Source organism: Trachypithecus francoisi, unplaced genomic scaffold (genome assembly GCF_009764315.1).
Source record: "Trachypithecus francoisi isolate TF-2019V2 unplaced genomic scaffold, Tfra_2.0 Lachesis_group8, whole genome shotgun sequence".
NCBI lineage: Eukaryota > Metazoa > Chordata > Mammalia > Primates > Cercopithecidae > Trachypithecus > Trachypithecus francoisi.
In genome coordinates this window covers 8,759,079-8,765,686 of record NW_022681473.1, presented here as the reverse complement: position 1 = coordinate 8,765,686, position 6,608 = coordinate 8,759,079, and the positions used below count along the sequence as shown (strand labels likewise).

The 6,608-nt window shown below is 54.6% G+C and overlaps 1 long non-coding RNA gene across 1 annotated transcript; it reads left to right on the top strand.

Moving 5' to 3' along the window:
* The first annotated feature begins 759 nt into the window (after nt 1-759).
* On the top strand, nt 760-3,570 carry LOC117081415. The gene is made up of 2 exons (XR_004436155.1): nt 760-2,163; nt 2,506-3,570. It is a non-coding gene; the product is annotated as an uncharacterized LOC117081415 (long non-coding RNA).
* The last annotated feature ends 3,038 nt before the right edge of the window (nt 3,571-6,608 follow it).

The following is a 6,608-nucleotide window of genomic DNA, read 5'->3' as shown; positions in this document are numbered from 1 at the left end:
ATTAGCTGACAGCCTTGCCTTCACGCTGCTGCTGTTCTCAGCGGGGACAGGCCTCAGGTGGCAATGCACAAATCATCAGTTAAGGGCAGTCGTGGTGACAGTTACCAAGGAGTGTAGTGCCCCCCCAGAATGAAAACAGCCCTAACCAGGGGTGGGGACCTTTGGGCTCTAACCTGAAGGGTAGGAGAAGCTGGAAGGACAGCATTCCTGTCTGCGAGGGCAGGAGCAAGCTGCTGGGCTGTGAAGGAACTGGCTGGAGCCTGAAGTGGTGCAAGCTGGGGCTGGCAGGGACAGGGCCAACTTCCTGGCCTGGGGGCCACCATGAGGATTCAGGACGTGATCCCCAGGGCACATGAAGGCCTTCCATCTGTATTTAAGAAATACTTTGGCCGGGCGCGGTGGCTCAAGCCTGTAATCCCAGCACTTTGGGAGGCCGAGACGGGCGGATCACGAGGTCAGGAGATCGAGACCCTCCTGGCTAACACGGTGAAACCCCGTCTCTACTAAAAATACAAAAAACTAGCCGGGCGTGGTGGCGGGCGCCTGTAGTCCCAGCTACTCGGGAGGCTGAGGCAGGAGAATGGCGTGAACTCGGGAGGCGGAGCTTGCAGTGAGCTGAGATCCGGCCACTGCACTCCAGCCTGGGTGACAGAGCAAGACTCCGTCTCAAAAAAAAAAAAAAAAAAAGAAATACTTTATCAGATGAGCAGGTGGCTCAAGCCTGTAATCTCAGCACTTTGGGAGGCCGAGGAGGGTAGATCACGAGGTCAGGAGTTCAAGGCCAGCCTGGCCAATATGGTGAAACCCTGTCTCTACTAAAAATACAAAAATTTAGCCAGGCATGGTGGCGCATGCCTGTAGTCCCAGCTACTCGGGAGGTTGAGGCAGAAGAATCGCTTGAACCCGGGAGGTGGAGGTTGCATTAAGCCAAGGTCGCGCCACCACATTCCAGCCTGGGTGACAGAGTGAGACTCCGTCTCAAAAAAAAAACAAAAGACTTTATCTTATTTCCTATATGTTTGTGGTTTTGATCCTGATGTATAATTTGACCCTAGTTAGAATGGTTATCTGAGGAATTGGCCTGTACAATTTCTTCTTTTTTAAATGTGTGGCTCCCTTTCTTCGTTGATTAACGTACAATTATTTTTATAAATGTTCCATGGCAATGGGAAGGGATTCTCTGTCACATTCCACATCTGGATCACTTCCTCCCAATTTTGTTGGTCAAATCCAGATCTGCCATATCATGTGTAATAACAAGTGAGTTGCATTCTCACCGTCGTTCCTGGGGTCTCTCCGCTTCCCCTGAGCTGGCTCAGCAGTCTGCGCCATGTGTTTTGATGCACAGGGATGCATTGGTTTTCCCAACACTAACGGCCCTCGGCTGTGGACTGCTTGCTGCTCGGGCTTCACTGTGTCTGGTGTTGACTGTGCAGACCTAAAGATGTGCACACATGTGCACACCACTCCGCTGTCTTCCTGTTTGCACTGGACTCAAATATCTATGGGGTTATTTTCAGCTGCTGAATTTGGAATGATTTTTATATCTTTTCTGCTTTCTGTCTCTGTACGTGTGTTTGTTTTACACTGTTGTGATTGGTAGTTACTGTGTGGGGACACAATTACTTGTGCTGAAATAATCCACCTGTTCTGGTTGGGGTCCTCGGGGGCATTCCAGGCTGAGAGGTTGTCACTGCCACCTGGGCCATGTGGGCCGGCACCAGAGTTTTGTGGTTACAAATTGTACAATCACAAATATCTTTGGGCAAATCCCCTTCTATACCTCAAGGCAGCTTTTGGTTTGCAGCCCCACCAGCCAGAGGGAAAGGCCAGTCACTTGGCTCTCCTCACTGCCCTGCGCCCCAGATGGCTCTAGGGCTGCTGTTTCCCCTTGGCCGTGCCAACACCACTGTTTTTACTTCTGCTCTTTGAGTGCAGTGGTTCCTGGAAGCCGGTGGCACGTTTCCCCACGTAGCTCGCTCGTCCCACAGCACACACCCGAGGGTCCTGTTGCTAACACGCTGAATTAATTCTTTGCTCATCTTACAGAGTGTGTTTTGACTGTCCCCATTTCTGAGGCCTTCTTAGGCCAGAGCTTTGTTGCTTCATCGGCAGGTTGGGACTTAGATGGCCGTGAACGTTTCCTCTCTGCTGCTGCAGTAAGTAAGTGCCCGCACCGCGGTGTGTTTGGGGGCTGAAGTTGAAGCGGGGCTGTGAGGGGAGATGGACGTGTGAGGAGGGATGGGGCATGAGCGAAGTGGGGGAGGGGGAAAAGGCAGTTGGCCCAGCAGGTTCCCCACCCCTTTGAGAGGTCTGAGGCCTGCAGGCCTGGCTCGTAGCCCACCTGGTAGTCCTCAGACTTTGGGGTGTGTGTTGTGTGTGTGTGTGTCTGTGTGAAAGAGAAGTTGTGGATAAGTGGGGGGGTGATTCTGCTCAGATTCATCAGGATGAGTAGAAGGCACCCAGCTCTCAACCTGGCCTGACCTCCTGTGTGTCCCTGAGCAGGTTACAGCCCTCTCTGAGCCTCTGCTTCTCATCTGGACCCCGCTGGGGAGGGCTTCTGAGCTCCTCAGCACTGGCAGGAGGGGCTCCAGGGGCCCTCCCTCCATGGCAGCCAGGACAGGACACTCAAACGAGGACAGCAGAGCTCATGGGAGGCTCCCATGGACCCGCCGTGGGCCCAGGGGAGGCAGAGCCTGGGACAAGAGCAGTGGTGCTGTGGACCGCGGATCCTGAGGGTGGCCTGGGACAAGTACCTGCTGAGGGTCCACGTGGGCTTCGTGTACCTCTGGGTCCTGGGGCCCTGGTGACTTGGACCCGTCCTCCCCAGAACTTGGACTCCAGGTTAGAGTCAAGTGACAGGAGAGAGGCTGGTGGGGCACTTTGCTTCCGACTTCATTTCGAGTGATGCCAGCTCCCAGGAAGGAATCCACAGCTGACGGTGGTTGACAGATCAGAGAATGGAAAGTGAGGCAGGCAGGTGTCTGCGTGACCTCAGGTGCTTGGGGCCCAGCAGACCCAGAGAACCATTTCCACTAGGCCAGGGTGCCTTAAGTGTCCCCAGGTCTTAGATTTCCTGTTCAGATGAAAAGATTTGTGTCTTTAATTATAAAAGTGATCTGCACAGAGTCAAAAATTCAAGCCATGGGTACAGAATGCAAGTAAAATCCCTGTCCCCTGACCTATCCCACCCTACTACACAGAGATGTCCTCTCAAGTTTCCTAGACTCTTTCTGAAAATTTCTATACACACACAGAAGCTTGTGTCTGCGTACACTGTCCCAGAGCATGCAGGACTGTGTCTCGTGTTGTTTGCTGGTCTGACTTCATGCTTCTGAGTCAGGATACACATGTGGCATGCTGGGAGATGTAGATGTGAAGCTGGGGGACCCTGTCCCCTGGCTGTGCCTCTGCAAGGGGAGTAAGGAAGGCAGGAGGTGAGCCTGGGAGGGAGGGAGGGAGGCGCGGAGCCGCCGCAGGTGTTTCTTTTACTGAGTGCGGCCCATGGCCGCACTCAGGTTTTGCTTTTCACCTTCTGATCTGTGAAAGAGTGAGCAGGAAAAAGCAAAAGGCACTGGTGGGGGCACGTCCAGCACAGCTGGGCCGGGGTTCGAGTCCCCGCAGTGTCGCTGCTTCCTTCCAGCTCCCCGCTTCAGGCCTCTCCTCCCACCCCACCAGGGATATCTTGTCTCCTAGAGGGGTGGCATTGGGCGGGGCACCCCAGGCCTCTCCCAGAAGCCCTCCTGTGCCGCTATCCCCTCCTTCATCCCCTAGGGCCCTGGGAATACAGCAGGGGACCTGGGGCCACAGACAGCTGATAACTTAGCCTCTTCAGCCACTCCTGGGGGAGTGGAAGGGCGACAGCTTGGGGGTTCTGCAGCCAAGGCTGAGGGGCCTACCTGGAGTGGCCCAGCCCCTCGGGGCACACCCCCCACTGCCCTCTTCTTCCCAGGATCAACTCACCGCCACCCTCCTCTCCACATCTGAGAACCAGGCTGGCTCTTCCAGGGAGGGCTGGTGGGGATGAGGTCCAACGGGAGAGGCCAGAAATCCTGAGGTCTGGGCTGGAGATGGGTGGGCAGACAGGGCTCAACGAACCGGCCCTTGTGGAGGAAGGCAAACAGCTGGGACCACAAGGTGCCGAGTGGGACAGGGGGAGTCAGCCTGTGCTCTCCAGGCACCTGGGACCCAGGAGATCCCCCGGCTTAGCACCAACAGAGGCAGCTGCTGTGATCCTGAGCAGGCCGTTTCCTCCTCCCTCAGTCTCTGCCCCTTCCCATTCCCAAGAGGGAGACCAGGAGCTCACAGTCCATTTCACTGGCCATGATACTGATGCTGTTGGCAGCTTGGAGCAGCTTGCCTGGCCACAGGGTTCTCCAGGGAGCCCCTGCCAATCACTACAATAATCTCCTTTAACAAGTCAGGCCCCAAAAGGAACAGCCAGAAGCAGGAGAGAGGTATGCAGAGCTGGCCTTCGGAGGCCGGCCATCTCTCCTGACCCCGCAGAGCCCACTCACAACAACGCACCCTAGTATGTCTTCCCAGCCCAAACTCAAGTCACAGGATGGCACAGGTCCGCTAGGGAGAGCTGGGCTCCCGTGGGGTGGAGGGAGCCCCAAACCTCAACAAGGCTGAGGGGATGCCGTGTGCAGGGCCAGGGAAGGGAGCCAGGAGACAGAGGGGCAGGAAGCCAGTCAGCTTTGGTGGAGAGAACCCTTCATGAGGAGCCCTGGCTTGGGCCTCCTGATCAAGGAGTATTTGCAACGATTTGTAGTCCCTTAGTCCCTTAGCCCCTAGCAGTTCTGGTGCCAGAAAAATTCCCTCTGGAGCTGGTGTCTCTCTCATTCAAGGGGTGAGAAGAGGCAGCATGAAGCCAAGGTCTTGGTAGGCCGTGCCTGGGTGGTGAGGCCACAAGTCCACCCCTGCAGCTGCGAGGGCAGGAGGGAGGAGCTACAGGATTTGCTGTCCTTGGATGTGACCAGCCTGCCGCTGGGGACCAACAGGCATAGACTCATACAGGAGCCAAGGCACAGAGCCCAGGACCAAAGACAGAGAGGAGCCACCACACGGCAAAAGAGCATGGGCCTCTGAGTGCCTCCTAGCCTGTGTGAGACTCCGTTTCTCTATCTCGTAAATGCAGCCCGCCAGGTGCAGTAGCTCCTGCTTGTAGTCCCAGTTACTCAGGAGGCTGAGGCAGGAGGATTGCATGAGCCCAAGAGGTCGAGGCTGTAGTGAGCTATGATTGCACCACTGCACTCCAGCCTGGGTGACAGAGTGAGACCCTGTCTCAAAAACAAAAACAAATAAATAAATGGAGTCACTGCTCGCTACCTCACAGGGTTGTTGAGAAAACTTGGGATAACATTTACTGCTTGCCACAGGGAAAGTATTAAAAAGTTACAGGTGGGCACGGTGGCTCATGCCTGTAATCCCAGCACTTTGGGAGGCCTAGGTGGGCGGATCACTTGAGGTTGGGAGTTAGACACCAGCCTGGTGTGTCTAATACAAAAGTTAGCCGGGCGTGGTGAGGGGCACCTGTAATGCCAGCTACTTGGGAGGCTGAGGCACAAGAATCACTTGAACCCGGGAGGTGGAGGTTGAGATCACACCACTGCACTCCAGCCTCAGTGACAAAGCGAGAGACTGTCTCAAAAAAATAAAGTTAAAAAAGTTAAAATGGTTACAACGTGTGACAAAGGAACTGAGGCTCAGGAAGGGCAGAACTGTGAAGCTGGAACACAGGCTGGCGTCAGCGGGGAAGAGTTTCAATGGCTAGGCTGACGCTGAGGCGATGGGGTGCTGCTGAAGGACGTGAGAGCAGGAGAGACAGGCAGTCAGATCTAGACCTGAGCAAGGACACCACCCAGACCAGGTGGGGGATGGAGGTGGCCATGGCAGGCATGAGCAGGAGGACTGGACTGAGGCAGGGAGAGTGGGGACAGAGAGGAGTGGACTGGGCTAAGGGGCTTGGGCCAGCGCTGGTTCAGGGGGTCCCCTTCTTCCACCCTCAGCCAGTTCTTTTCCATCTGTGTGGCCTTTGAATCCCAGATCCCCACCCCTTGTTTGACCCCAGTCCCTGTGGCAAAAAATTTCATAGCAGAAGCTGAGTTTGACCAGGAGACATTTTGCTTGGTCCAAACAGGTTTTTACAAATACATGTATTTAACTGTTTTGCTGTTGTTGTTGTTTGTTTGTTTGTTTTAGAGACAAAGGCTCACTCTGTCACCTAGGCTGGAATGCAGTGGTGCAGTCTCAGCTTGCTGCAGCCTAGACCTCCCAGGCTCAAGTGGTCCTCCCACCTCAGCCTCCTTAGCAACTGGGACTACAGGAGCAAGCCACCACGCCTGGCTAATTTTAGTACTTTTTGTAGAAACGGGGGTCTCATCATGTTGTCCAGGCTAGGCTTGAATACCTGAGCTCAAGCAATCTGCCCGCCTTGGCCTCCCAAAGTGCTGGGATTACAAGTATGAGCCACTCCACCCAGCCTCCTCCTGTTTTTTAATTTTTAAGGAAACTATTCACAATGGTTTGTTGTGAATAATGCAGCTATGAACATTTGGATACAAGCATTTGTTCAAAGTCCTTGTTTCAGTTCCTTCAAGTACATG